The sequence below is a fragment of the Cherax quadricarinatus genome, chromosome 26, assembly GCF_038502225.1.
Source record: "Cherax quadricarinatus isolate ZL_2023a chromosome 26, ASM3850222v1, whole genome shotgun sequence".
NCBI classification, from domain to species: Eukaryota; Metazoa; Arthropoda; class Malacostraca; order Decapoda; family Parastacidae; genus Cherax; species Cherax quadricarinatus.
In genome coordinates, this window is record NC_091317.1 from 24,095,779 (window position 1) to 24,110,778 (window position 15,000).

Below are 15,000 nucleotides of genomic sequence, written 5' to 3' on the forward strand. Positions count from 1 at the left end.
GTGACAGAGAGAGAGAGAGAGAGAGAGAGAGGAAAGGCGAAGAAGAGAGGGAAAGGGAGAGGAAATGGAGAGAGCGAGGGGGGAAAGGGGAGGGACAAAGGGAGAGGAAAGTTGAGGGTGGGCGAAAGGAGAAGAAAGGGGGAGGGGAAGATAGAGAAGGGAAGGAAGGGCGAGGGAGGGATAGAGGGGGGAGGGGAGAGAAAGAAATGAAAAAGGAAGTGGAAGGGAGGGAAATGGAAGGGAAGGAAGGGCAGGATAGTGAAAGGGAGGGAGGGAAATGGAAGGGAAAGTATGGAAGGATAGGGTAGAGGAAGGGAGGTGGGGAGAATGAAAAAGGAAGGGAGAGAAGGAAAGGAATGAGAAAAAAGGGACGAGAGGGGAAGGGAGTAAGAAGAAAGTGGAGGGAGGGAGAGGAAAGGGCAGAGAGGGGGGAATAACAATAAATATTGCATAAGCAGTCTCCAGGTGACCTGGATGGCTAGGGTCACTTTCCCCTTCCTTACCTCCCTCTTCCCTTCCATTTACTCTTCCCTTCCACCCCCTTTCCCTTCTCTGTTCCTTTCCTTACTCACTCGAAGTTAGACTCAAAACATCTCATACCTGGACCCACTAGTCGAGGTAGTTCATGATGTACACTTGTTATATAGCTGAATTTATAGACTAAGAGTCGTTATTCTCCTCAGCTCACTTCGAGGTTCAACCTTATCTAGGGTATGCTGTTTATCCTCCTTCAGGATGCCATCCACAATAGTGGAGTAATACCCAAGTGCCTATATACTCTTAGATGAAGAGCAACAGACATAAAGTTGCCCATTCATCTCAACCCATCTCAATATTGAACCCGGGTCCTTCTATTGTGAGCTTATGGCCTTATCACACAGCTGAGAAACATCTTATTGCATCGCAGATTTCGTTCAAACTTTTAAACTACTAAACACTTTTTGAGACAAACTTGAAGAACAATTTGAAGTGCGGAGCAACAACAATATGAAACAGCATTGAAAACTCTGAGGCAAGAGGTGCAATACAAATGTGGGTGAAACAATTTCCAAAGTTATAGAACATTGAAACAAATTGTCCATTGAATCCGTAAACATGTAAATAATTAAAGAACTTAAGAAATCTTTGGACTAAAGGAAAAGCAATTTGCAAATATGGGATTAAACTAAATACAGAGAAGTGACTGGCTGTGGCGAGTGAAAGCCAGATGCTAGATTTCTAACTAGACAAGGCGACCTGCTGAACACAGAAGCGAGGGTACCAGTAATAGTTTACCACTACATAAACGTTTATAAATGTGAGACAGTGAACTTCTTTATCGAGTTTTCAAGGTGGCTGTATGGCTGGAGGAGTGGAGGACGGGGAGAGAGCCTTCAGCTATACTAAGACTGGTCATCTTACACATCAGACTACGTCTCCACTTCGTCTTCCACCAACACTGCTGTGTCCTCCAGAGGGATTCATTTCTGTATTCGACTGAGGAAGCCCGTAGTCCAGGCGAAACCTTTCCTCACTAAACAGGGAATGGGAGGTAATAAGGTCTGAATGCATTCCTGAGATCAAGAATTTTTCACTAGTATCAAGGCACGTCAAGAGAGCCCTATGAAGAGAGATAACAGCAAGAGACTGTAAGGTCATCTGAGGTCTTCCTCTTTATTTTATTCTCTTGTTCCTCTTACTCCTCTTTTTCACTTGTCTTTTTTCCTCTCTTTTTTTTCGTCTTCTTCCTTCCCTCTCATTCTCGAAATCTACTTCTTACTCATTTTCTTTCCATCCCTCTTATAATGCACTCCGCCCACCCAATTCCTTTGTACTTATTTCCCTCACACCCACCCATTTCCCCTGCACCCGTATCCTCTTCCACCATCGATTTCCCCTGCAAATGCCCATTTTCCTCCTGCACCCACACCTTCTACTTGCAACTACTTCAAAACCATCCTGCAATCATCCCCTCGCAGCCCCTTCTTTTCTCCCACCCCTTAGGGGTCCCCTTCACCAACCCCTTCCTCCGCCCTCCCCTTATCCATGGACAACAACATGCATTCACCCCTTTCCCTCCCTCCCTGAACTTGCCTCTTTACCTCCGGATCCCCTTCCCATTTACCCCTGGCCCCCACCTCTTTACCCCTGGCCCCCACCTCTTTACCCCTGGCCCCCACCTCTTTACCCCTGGCCCGTTGGATCTGGAAAGGGAGGACAGGTGATGATGGATCACTGCTCCACTCAGCCGACCTGGTCTCCTGAGACCCTCTCTCAGCCTGAGAGAGAGTTAGAGAGAGAGAGAGAGAGAGAGAGAGAGAGAGAGAGAGAGAGAGAGAGAGAGAGAGAGCTGATGTAGGTAACTCTCAGCTTGTAAATAAAGTTAGGAATTCCAAACCTATCTTTGTAGAACCTTGTGACACAGGATGACAATCAGATGACAATAGTACATGAATCGACAATCAGATAACATAGGCACATGCTACGACAATCAGTTGACAGTTGCATTAAGCTACAATCAGGCGAAAGAAGCACACAAAGTAACAATCAGATGACAAAGACACGTAAACGACAATCAGATGACAAAGATGCATGAAACGACAATCAGATAAAGACAAATGAAACGTCAATCAGATAAGGACATATGAAACGACAATCAGATGACAGATACACGAGTCACATGACAGTACCTACTGAAGTGTCATAACCCGTGGAAGAAAGAAAACGTAGGTACCCGCTGAAAGTACTTGATGCAAAGTTGGATACAAGGTATCAGAGTACCTAATTAAGTTGCCTTGAAAAAAAACAACTGGAACATAAATACTCCAAACATTCTTCAACTGAGGATCCTTCAAGGGGAACGACCTCCTAATGCTGCTAAAGGGCTCTGATTCCAAGGAACTGGAGCTACCCCACCCCTTTCTTGGATCAAACCTTATTATCCCCCTCCTCCCATTTGTCATAAACTGTATATAAGTTATGAATTAAGTTAGCGCTTCATAGAACGTATTACTACAAGTGATAATGATACTACTATTATTACTACTACTACTACCACTAATAATAATAATAATAATGATGTTTACTAAGGAAAAAACAGGAGGCATTTACTCAGGACAATACACAAATAACCACCTTTCAGGAGCAAGAAAATTGTCATAGGTTCGTCTCTTCTATGTGAGGATTATTTGTGTGCTGTTCCAGTCACGATATTTTACCATTTTATTCCTCAAACTAATGTTATTACGCTATAACCCAGTCAGTTTTCAAATTAGCAAAAAAAAAAAAAAAAAAAAAAAAAAAAAACTAGATATTTCGGTCCATCCAGGACCATGAGCAAGTAGCGAATAATTAGTAAAGACAGACTGAAACATCGACCTCTTTCCACCTGGAATTTATGGGCCAGTTCTCCTGTGTTCCAGCACTGACCTGGTTACCTGAAGGCTACCTGGAGGTTATTTCGGGGATCAACGCCCCCGCGGCCCGGTCCATGACCAGGCCTCCCGGTGGATCAGGGCCTGACTTGATTCTTCTGGATTTCAAGCAAAGCGTCGTCTTGATGCAAAGTTTGGTATCTGAGGTCGTACTGACACTCAGTATACTTGGGTGTGAGGTAAGACACATATGCAACAGTTAGGTATCTTTATTATGAAACGTTTCGCCTACACAGTAGGCTTCTTCAGTCAATTACAGAAAAGTTGATAGAAGCAGAAGATACTTGAAGACGATGTAATCAGTCCATCACCCTTAAAGTTTTGAGGTGGTCAGTCCCTCAGTCTGGAGAAGAGGGACTGACCACCTCAAAACTTTAAGGGTGATGGACTGATTCCATCGTCTTCAAGTATCTTCTGCTTCTATCAACTTTTCTGTACTTGACTGAAGAAGCCTACTGTGTAGGCGAAACGTTTCATAATAAAGATACCTAACTGTTGCATATGTGTCTTACCTAACAACCTGTCGGTATTTTATACCATTTTAATGTTCATACTTGGGTGTCTTCTAGATGGATTGCTAGCGTACCCAACTCACACACTGAGGGCCGGGAGTCGATCCTAGGTACGAGTGGAAACATTAGGACGTGTTCCCTTAAGGCACCTGCTCTCCATGTTCACCTATCAGTATAAATAGGTACCTAGGTGTTAGTCGACTGGTGTGGGTCGCATCCTGGAGACAAAACTGACTTAATTTGCCAGAAATGCTCTGCATAACAAGTTGCTTTCTATATAGTAGTATGTCATTGATGTCAGCTAGGCCTTTATACCTTGCATATGTACTTGTAGTAAATAAAGACTATTATTATTCTACACAAACTACATGCACTGATGACAATCTCTACCCACTGTAATTTACCTGTCTGAAGCCAGGTGTAGGTGTTATAAAATGAAGTCAGATACGATTTTGCGTTGATTCGTTTTTCAAACTGGCCTGAGAATGCATGATAAAATTGATGGCTTAGTTGAATCACCTGCTATAAAAGTTAATTACGACTGAGTTGACAATAAAAGACGTGTAGGCAATGACATGCAAAGAATTTCAACTGAGCTTTATAGTCTTGACACGGGAAAAATTGACAAGTCAGTTTATCGAGGCTGAGAGACGGAGCGAAAGTGATGGACGTCAGCCCATCAAACCTGATGAATGGGGACAATGACACCAGTGGCTGGACAATGATCCAGGATGGACAGAAACGTCGTCATAAGATTTATATCTTAATTGAATTATTCCAGCCACGGTATCGTGACTTTTTTTTTTTTAAGACACCAGACAATCGAACCAGCACTTACTCTTCAGGTATACAGGTATGTTCAACTTAACTCACAGGTATTAACAAACCACCGTGATCTGACTTACTAAAATGGCTCGTTGGACACGACAAGAGGCTCCTAGCTCTTCTCCTCTCTTTGTAAAGTGGTCCTAGTTGCTCTCACCACTTTGTAAAGGAGTTCTTCACTTGTCATATCAGTAATTCAGCATGAGAGCAGGCAGGGAAAACGAGAAAAGACTTAATGTCTTGCGCAACGGGGTTGTTAAGCTGTAGGCAAACTTTATATATAACTGCAAGTTGGTATAGTCTTGGAAATGTGGATACATAAACAAGTCGTAATAAACGACTGTCGTTGAACAAGCATAAGAAATGTGGTCCTGGGAATAGCAGGTCCAAGGCTGTGCCACCTAGCCAAGAAGTTTATGTAGGCAGGAGGAGGTAGTGGTAATAGTGGAGGTAGAAGGTAGTAGTAGTGGGGAAGGTAGTAAGGAGGAGGAGCCAGTCAAATACTATGAAAGAGGAGCACTGAAAGGGAGCTAGGTGCCCACAGAGGGTAAGAGCAAGAAAATAAAATGAAATAAATAACTAATGAAGGAACAAATACCCAAGGCAGACGAAAGACAACCCAAACGAGAAAAATGAAAGAGGAAAGGGGAAGAGGTTATTTTTATATAGGCAGACTTCAGTCCTGGAAATGGGAAGTACAATGCCTGCACTTTAAAGGAGGGGTTTGGGATATTGGCAGTTTTTAGGGGTATGTTGTGTATCTTTATACGTATATGCTTCTAAACTGTTATATTCTGAGCACCTTTGCAAAAACAGTGATTATGTGTGAGTGAGATGAAAGTGTTGAATGATGAAAGTATTTTCTTTTTGGGGATTTTCTTTCTTTTTTGGGTCACCCTGCCTCGGTGGGAGACTGCCGACTTGTCGAAAAAAAATCATCATCAGTGTCAGTAAGTTTAAAGTGGACTCAACTTTCACAACGCTTTGTCCAGCACACTTGTAAGAAACCTTTCCGATTTGTCTTGGAGTCCCTTGCAACTTTGACTTCATAGTCTCACTGAATAACTTCGTCCTTGCAACTTCGACTTCATAGCCTGTTATAACTAGTCAGTCTTCGTCGTCTCTGAACTCCATTATAATAATTTTGTAACTTAACAATTTCATGCTATTTACTCTGTTTTAAATCATTAGTCGCAACAAGAGTCTTAGGAACTGCATTTTCTGTTATGTTTTTTGGTGCCTCTGGAAATTTATTTCACAGATCCTAGCATCTCGTTCCAGGGAAACAAATCCTCCTGTACTTGATGCCACGGCAAATATTCAGTGGTCAAAGTTGGACCGAAACGTCGTCGTAGCTATCTTCTATGTGCGGGCTATTTGTGTATTGTATATTCAATGTATTGTTGCTTTTATAATGGTTATCGTCCAGGATCATTAAAGATTCTCCCTGAGACCTGACCGGGGTCTTCCAGGGTGTGGCTTTATTAGCGCATCAAACCTGTTACGTAGAGTAAAGTTGCTTATTGCAATAAACCATCTGATTTACACTATTAATGTATATCTTGGTTTCGCTTGCACAACGTTCATGCTTAGTTAGCCTGGAATAAGACAAAATAAATGGCTTCCTCAGTCCTCCAGAAGTCACAATGCGCATGTCTCTTGTGTCCAATAATACTGGAAACAGTCACTCTAGCGAGTCAGTAACCATTTTCACTTAGATTCGTTGATCGCTTAGAAGTTCACTATTTTTTTTCAGTGGTTGTTCTGCGTGTATAGTTTGTCTTCGCATTCTTTTAGATAGAAAAAAAACACACAGTCGAAACCTAGAATTTATTTTGTTTTAATCAATTACCTTGATAACCATATCTCTACTGAACATGGTAGAAAGAAATTGCCTTCCCCAGGTCCTCTTTAATTACAAATTAACGAGACGTTTCAGTCATGTCTTCGTGTGTGAAGATCAACAGGCAACAACTGTTAAAAAATTGATCCTGTTTGTTTATCAGTGTCAGTAAATTTTAAGTGGGCTCAACTTTGCACAACTCTATTCAATACACTTGTGAGAAACCTTTCCGATTTGTCTTGGAATCCCTTGCAACTTTGATTTCATAGTCTTGCTTAACTTTTCCAATCACTTTTTCTTTACTTCGCTTTTAATATGATAGTAGTAACAGTAGTAATAGAAGCATCAGCACTAATAATAGTAATGGGAGAGGTAGTATTAGGTGGTAGTAATGGTAAAAGAAATAGCAGTAGTAATAGATGTGCGAGTAGTAGTAATAGTAGTAGTAGTAGTTGCAGTAATAGTGGAAACAGAGGAAAAGATAGTCTTGGTGGTGGATATTCATCGTCATCATTGTCTTCATCATCATCACCATCATCATCATCATCGTCGTCGAGGTCGGAGGCTTAACTAGGCCATTAGATACCAAGAGAGGGTGCTGGCAAGATCACAGCTTCCGCTGGAAGGTCACATCACAGTGATTTACTGTATCTTGTTATTAGGTCAGCGAGAAAGAGAGAGGAGGAGGAGGAGGAGGAAGAGAGAGAGAGAGAGAGAGAGAGAGAGAGAGAGAGAGAGAGAAAGAGAGATGGGGGCGAAACAGAAGTCTCTCTCATTAAGGGGAAGTAGATATTAATGATTTTATGTACAATATGTCAAGATTTATCAAAAAACGTAACCAGCCTTTTTCATTCTTTTTTATTTTCTTAAAAAAACTATTTCTCTCTCTCTCTCTCTCTCTCTCTGTTGCATAGATATAAAAGCTAATTGGAACTAAAGCATAATAATAATAGTACAAACAAGACATCGAGGAAATGAGAGTTGGTTAACGTGTTTCCTTTCTTTGCATTACTTCGCCTGTGTGGAAAATAGCCAGGTTAAATTTTTATAATAGCACTAGTAATAATAATAGTAGTAGTAGCAGTAGTAGTAGTAGTAGTAATAGTAATAGTAGTAGTAATAGTAGTAGTAGTAGAAATAGCAGCAGTAGTAATACTTAGTAGGAGCATCAGCAGCACCAGAAATGACAGAAGTAATAGTATAGTAACTGTAGTAATTTTAGTAGCAGTAATAGCAGGAAGAGCAATAGTAGTAGTACTAGTAGTAGTAGCAGCAGCAGTAGTAGTAGTAGCAATATTAATTTTACTAGTAAATAATGCAAATCATTATGTAATATAACCGCTGTAATGTAAATCATTATTGTAAATAATGACGTGACAATATGGTTAGCTTTGATGTCACATCATTATTTACAAAAGTACCAGTTGATGACGTACTAAGTTACCTACCTGAAGACTAATATAATAATGATTCACCATTGCCTGTGTCTACAGTCATTGAACTTATTAAACTTTGCACTGTTGAAGCAAATTTTTTGCTCAATAACGAGTTTTACACTTACAAACTTGGTATGGTAATGGGGAATCCTTTTTCACCTGTCCTTAGCAATTTGTACACGATATTTTTGTTTAAACTAAACTGCTGAACAGAATTCCTAATAAAGTTATTAAATTCTCTATTCTTGGGCTTAATCCATAAAGTTTACTGTTGAGTTTGAACACAATAATACATTGCCATATTAAGATGCTATAATTATTTAAAGAAACTAAGAATTTAAATTCAAAGTATTCAGAGAACCAAAAAAACACTTGCTCTTACAAAACCTATTCGTCACATCATGACAGAGTTACATGTTCTGTGTTCTCTCCCATGTTCTCGAGAACTCTGTTCATTTGCAGCCCGAGTTCATAGATATAAAACATATGATCTAAAATATCCAAAAATAAATAAAAAGACAAAGAACCATATTCAAGCAAGAATATGTTGATTCTGCCATATTATGAAAATTTTTCTTGATATACTTTCTCTACTGAAGAACTTCAAAATGAAAGTTGTGTTAAAAAAATTATTATAAGAATATTTGATTAAAAATTTCCCAAAATTTTAATAGTTGTCTGTAAGATCCCCGGGTATCGGGTACTGCTGGGTATCAGGTACTGCTGGGTATCAGGAGGGGTATCGGGCAGGATCATTAGGAAGGACAGGGCAAGGAGAGTTGACGGACGCAAATTGCAATATGCTGCAGGCTCTGTGATCCACCACAAGATGTGGTAAAGATAGTGGGAGAGAGAATGAGTTAAGAAAAAAGAGAGAATCACAGATTGCTTCAACTTCAGTCCACAGCAGGATTTGAACCTACAAACTCGGCATCAGAGTACACAGTACTATATTCACACATCCTGATCCCAGATCTGGAGTCTAGCTGTGTGGACTAAGAGATAATATTATATACGCTGTGTATATATGTATATATATATATATATATATATATATATATATATATATATATATATATATATATATATAAATTAGAACCAACGATAAGGCAACGGGGATCAACGCCCCCGAGGCCAGACTAGGCCTCCCGGTGGATCGGCCGCACATAGTCTAATGTACGAGCCACAGCACGTCTGGTCAGGATCTGATTTGAGGACCTTGTCCAGTCCCTCTCGAAGATTACCAGAAGTTTGTTGGCACATATCCTTATGGACGGAGGGATGGCGTTGATGAGTCGGGGACCTCTGACATTCAACGAGTTTTCTCTTAGTGCATTCGTCGCATCCCAGCTTGTAATGGGAGGTGTTTTGCATCGTCTGCCAAGTCTCTTCTTGCCATACGGGGTGATTTCAGTGTTCAGGTTTGAGACCTGTTCCTCCAGGATTTTCTAGGCGTAATTTATGATGTACCTTTCTCGCCTACTTTCAAAGGAATACAGTTCAAGGGACTTCAAGCACTGCCAGAAGTTCGGATGCTTGACTGGATGTATACGATCAGTGAAAATAAACCATACCACGGGAGGGGTTAGAGCCCGCGATCAGAGAGTCTCAAAACTTCAGACCGACACGCTAGCCACTGGGTCAGCTAACCACAATAAGATTCATCCAACTAGGTATATTTATACACCATAGGAAGGCTAGCATAGGCACCACTGTGACCACTGTGGCTAATGCGGCGGTCTGGAGTTTTGAGACACTCTGATCGCGGGTTCTAAACCCGCCCGTGGTATGGTTTGTTTGCAATCGTGAAAATACGCTTAGCTTGAAGGGGGTCAAGTTCCGAGTACTATCATAAAAGCTAAGATGTTGAGTAGTTTAAAAAAAAAAAAGAGTGGGAGTGGGTGGGTGTGAGTTGGACCTGACTAGCTTGTGTTAATAGGTCTGATGCTGTGCCCCTTCCATAAGTGGATGTGCCCTGACCTGACTAGGCGAGTCATTGGTTTAAGCTAGGAGGTGACTTGGACCTGTCTCGCATGAGTCAATAGGCCTGCTGCAGTGTTCCTTCTTTCTTATCTCCTTATGTTAGTATACAGCAGTAGTCCAGCCTGGTGAGTACAAATAAACTAAATATCATCATTGGCTTATTATCTCATGTATGGAAAGTTCTCGTTATCCAGCCTATCATTTTCTTTGCTGTCGCAGGAGCAACGTTGTTGTGATCCTTGAATGTGAAATCTGACATCATTACTCTCAAGTCTCGCACATGTAACTTTCGCTCTATTGAATAATTTGAGTTTGTTGTGACCAATGTTACAGTCTGTTTCCACTGTTCCGTAGTGGAGCAAGTGAAACTTGTTCTTCTGGAAATAGTTGACAGACCAACAGAGACAACGACAGCGATACACAGACAAGAAAAAAGACAGGCACAGACGCACAAGTAGAAAGAGACAGAGAGGGAGAGAGAAAGAGGGAGAGAGAGGGAGAGGGAGAGAGAGGGAGAGGGAGAGAGATGGAGAGAGAGAGAGGGAGAGAGAGAGGGAGAGAGAAAGGGGGGAGAGAGAGAGAGAGAGAGAGAGAGAGAGAGAGAGAGAGAGAGAGGTGTGGGGGAGCCAGATTGCCAGATATTGAGAAATACGTAAAAAAAAAAAAAAAAAATCCCATACCAACAGTCAGGCAGTCAGACCACCACCAAACAACCACCATCCCCACCAGACAACTACCACCAGGCAATCACCATCCCCACCAGACAACCACCATCACCCTCTCCTAAGACAAAGTTAGCGATGCATGATCAATTTGTTGCAAGGTTCGTATTCCTGCGCTAAGCTTGGGTCGCTCTGATGATAATAATTTACTGAGGACGCCAATGACATGAGTTTGTGAGAGCTGGTCATTACCCTTGCTGAGTAATGATAGGGCAGGTGGTGTGGGAGGTGACAGCGGGGCGGCTTTACCGCCCCTCCTGCCGCCCAGCCAGATCTACCAACCACCCACCCACCCCCACAACCACCCACCACCCCCACCCTTACCTCCCCAGTCCTCCAATCTCACCTAACCACCACCACGACTACAACTACTACCGTTCTATCTATATCTACCACCTCTTCCCCGACAATCACCCACTCGTCCTATCACCACTTCCCGTATCTCTTCCCCCTTTTCTCCCTTTCTCCCCCATAACCCCCATCAGCCACTTCCCATCTCCCCTCCCCATCACAAGCTTTCCCCTCATCACCCCCTTTCCTCACCACTTTCTCACAGACTCATTCCTTTACTCCAGCATCACTATCATCACTCTTAATCTGCCATTAATCATTGTCTATCATTGCTTGTGTGTCGTTGTGGTGTTGTACTGTGTTGTAGAGGTGAAGGAGTGTGTTGTATTGGTGTGGTAGTGTGTTACAGGGTGTGGGAGTTTGTAGTGGTGTGGGAGTGTGTTGTAGTGGTGTGGTAGTGTGTTTTAGGAGTGTGGGAGTGTGTTGTGGTGCTGTGGGAGTGTGTTGTGATGCTGTGGGAGTGTGTTGTGATGCTGTGGGAGTGTGTTGTGATGCTGTGGGAATGTGTTGTAGTGGTGTGGTAGTGTGTGATAGGGGTGTGGGAGTGTGTTGTGGTGGTGTGGGAGTGTGCTGCAATGTGTGCGACAGATGATGCCAGGCTCCTGAGAAGGATATAATCACAAGAACGCTGCAGTAAACTGCATGATAATCTTGACGGGTAGCTAGTATAGTGGCTGCTCGAATTCAACCCGAGTAAATGTAATGGAAACGGGGTAAGATACAAGAAGCTCGGACACAAGATACTATACAGCTAAAAGGAGTTAAGAGGATGCAGACTCCTAGAAAGACAGATTTAAACCTCACATCACAGTTATCATAACAGACTGCAACTGTTAACCTAACAAAGAGAGAACAGCATTCATAAATCTACGCAAAATTTTCAGAATCAATTCCACAAAATATGAAACTAATTTCGGAATACACAACACTGTCACAGATCCCCTCCAGGACAGCCATAAACAGAGATGGTCCCGGTTTTCGTCCTAAGTCCGGAACTAAGGGATACAGTTTACTGAGGTAGACTGCGGGAACTAGACCACGACACACTAGGTGAAGGAAGCTGGGAGACGTGTTAATGATATACATGATATACACACTGTACACGTACTATATGATGCTGGGTATACACTGAGAAGCTCTTGACAACAATAATAAACAGTACGAGTCACACAGAGAAAAAATATACATTAGATGTATGAACAGCGTCAGGTGGTACGTCAGCTAGATGATTATTTATTATTATTTAAATGAAGCATTAAACCTTCGTGGGTCATTCAGCAGCAAAAGAAGAAGTGGAGGAGGTGCTTGATTCTCCGTTCGCAAATATTTCTCCCATTTAGGAGAGTTTGCAGAACGACGATGTAGTAACAGCAACAACTACGACATTGAAAACAATATATAATCAGTTCAGAAAAAGGCACCACACACACACACACACACACACACACACACACACACACACACACACACACACACACACACACACACGTCTACTCTTAACCTTTCCACATCAAACTCTGTCAAAACCACTTCATTAATGAAAAAAAAAAAACTTGTGCAATCCGTACATTGGAGTGGTGAGCAAACCTGACCTCCGCTTTCTTTATATGGTCAACAGGGACCGCAGACCCATGTTACCTTTGTTTTTGTGTCACTTACAAAGGCTGTATGTAACATTACACTCGGAGTGGAAGATGTGTACCATTGCTGTAGTTTGTCTGGCTCTCAGCTCGTATGTATTATTAAGTCATGGTATACTGGCATCATATAACGGCACATTCTTTCGTTATATTATGTTATACTTCTCATTAGACTCCACTCACACCGTTAAGGCGTATTGCAGTATTAGCTGTTCTGATTGAGACACATGTGCAACAGTCAGGTATCTAGTTTTGAGGGACTGATTATGTCTTCATTTCACTATTACACCTGCTGCCTCTGTATTTGACTGAAGAAGTCTACTGTGTAGGCGAAACGTTTCAGCAATAAAAGATACCCAACTGTTGCACATGTGTCTTAATCATCAATGGTATTTTATACCATTTTCAACATTATCAGTTCTGTGTCACTGGGTATCCCCCAAAGGGAAGGTATCCCCCAAAGGGAAGGTATCCCCCAAAGGGAAGGTATCCCCCAAAGGGAAGGTATCCCCCAAAGGGAAGGTATCCCCCAAAGGGAAGGTATCCCCCAAAGGGAAGGTATCCCACAAAGGAAAGGTATCCCCCAAAGGGAAGGTATCCCCCAAAGGGAAGGTATCCCCCAAAGGGAAGGTATCCCCCAAAGGGAAGGTATCCCCCAAAGGGATACCTTCAGAAGGTTAACATATTTTGCTTCTCTTCCTCCAAAGTTTTCATTTATAACTACGAAAGTTCCAACACAGGTGTGCAGTAACTTGGGAAAAATTCGTCTCCTCGTTAATTCTATAAAAATCATTCCTGATATTACTTTGGGTTCGATAACTTTAAAAAAAAAAATAGTTTTTCCGATGGGCCTCAAAATTTTGTCACTAGTTTATAGATGTTAAATTACCTTTGTTTTAATTAGTGCGGCATTATTTTTTTCCACGAGAAACTCTGAGAATTCAGACTCAGAAATGTCAGGTCACATGCAAGTCAGAATTATACTACCACGTCAGTTTGCGTGCGGCCGGCAGTAACAGCCTGGTTGATCAGACGCTAATCTACCATGAAGCCTGGTCTCAGACCGAGCCGCGGGGGCGTTGACCCCCGAAACCCCCTCCAGGTAAACACGCTTCATGCAAGACAATGCTGTGTCGAAGTAGGTCAAGCAATGGTCACAGGAGGATATCACTTATATTGGTCAAGGGCCAGCCCTGACCTGAATCCTATCGAAGACTGCTGGAATAAAATAGTAGCGAAGCTCCATGGCAGACACACTTCACTAGTGCTGCCACTGACCCATCAGATAAAAAAAAAAAAAAAAGTCGAGATTCAAGGTAGACTTATTTTTTAATAACAAAATCTTTCTGATTTTATGCCTAAGAGCCAGAAATAGGCACTCAAAAGCCATTCGAAACATGACTTAATACTAACGTACTGCCGATAAGCTTTAAACCCCATTAAACAACTTTATGCTGTCATCTAAGGACGGTTTTGGGGTTCAGACAATACAAACAGTTGGTATTATCGTGTCTAAAGCCCCATTGCCAATCTGTACGTCCTTAACCTGACGCCTGATATATAACCTGCACTTAACATGCTGACCCTTTCTCCCTTTATAAACGTGTACACTTCTCACATTTAGTATCTGCTGAAGAGGACCCCATTTGGGTGTAAAAAATATACATACCGATTTTCTTTTCTGTCTCCCTTTTGGATATCGCTTAACATCGATAAGTGTTACACTTTTATTAATTATACGCATAAATAAATGCAGCTGTCGTTGCTGAAGAACCCATATATATATATATATATATATATATATATATATATATATATATATATATATATATATATATATAAAAGTATGAAAGGGCTGAATCAGAAAATATAGGAAAGAATGAAGTATCAGCATCCCGCGTGTTATTTTACAGTTGTGATCTTGTAGGATAGGGTACATCTTCTGCTGTGATGCACGACTCTTAGATCGCGTGAGAGTTAAGGTGCTTACCATCAGAGTTATGGAGCATACTTCTGAAAGTTAAGGAATTTGCCTTAAGGGTGAAGAAGCATAAGCTTGTGAGTTAAAGAACGCACCCTGAGAGTTAAGGAACATACCTCAGTTGTTAAAGAATCATGGAGTGAGAGTTAGGGCGAAATAAATACATCCACAATACTCACGCAGTAATTGTAAAAGTTGGACTATTAATGTTTAGTTATGTTGGTTGCAGGTTTACTTCTGAACTGTTTGTGTGTGTGTAAACTTGAGTGACGCTGCTCGGGAGTTTATTCCGCT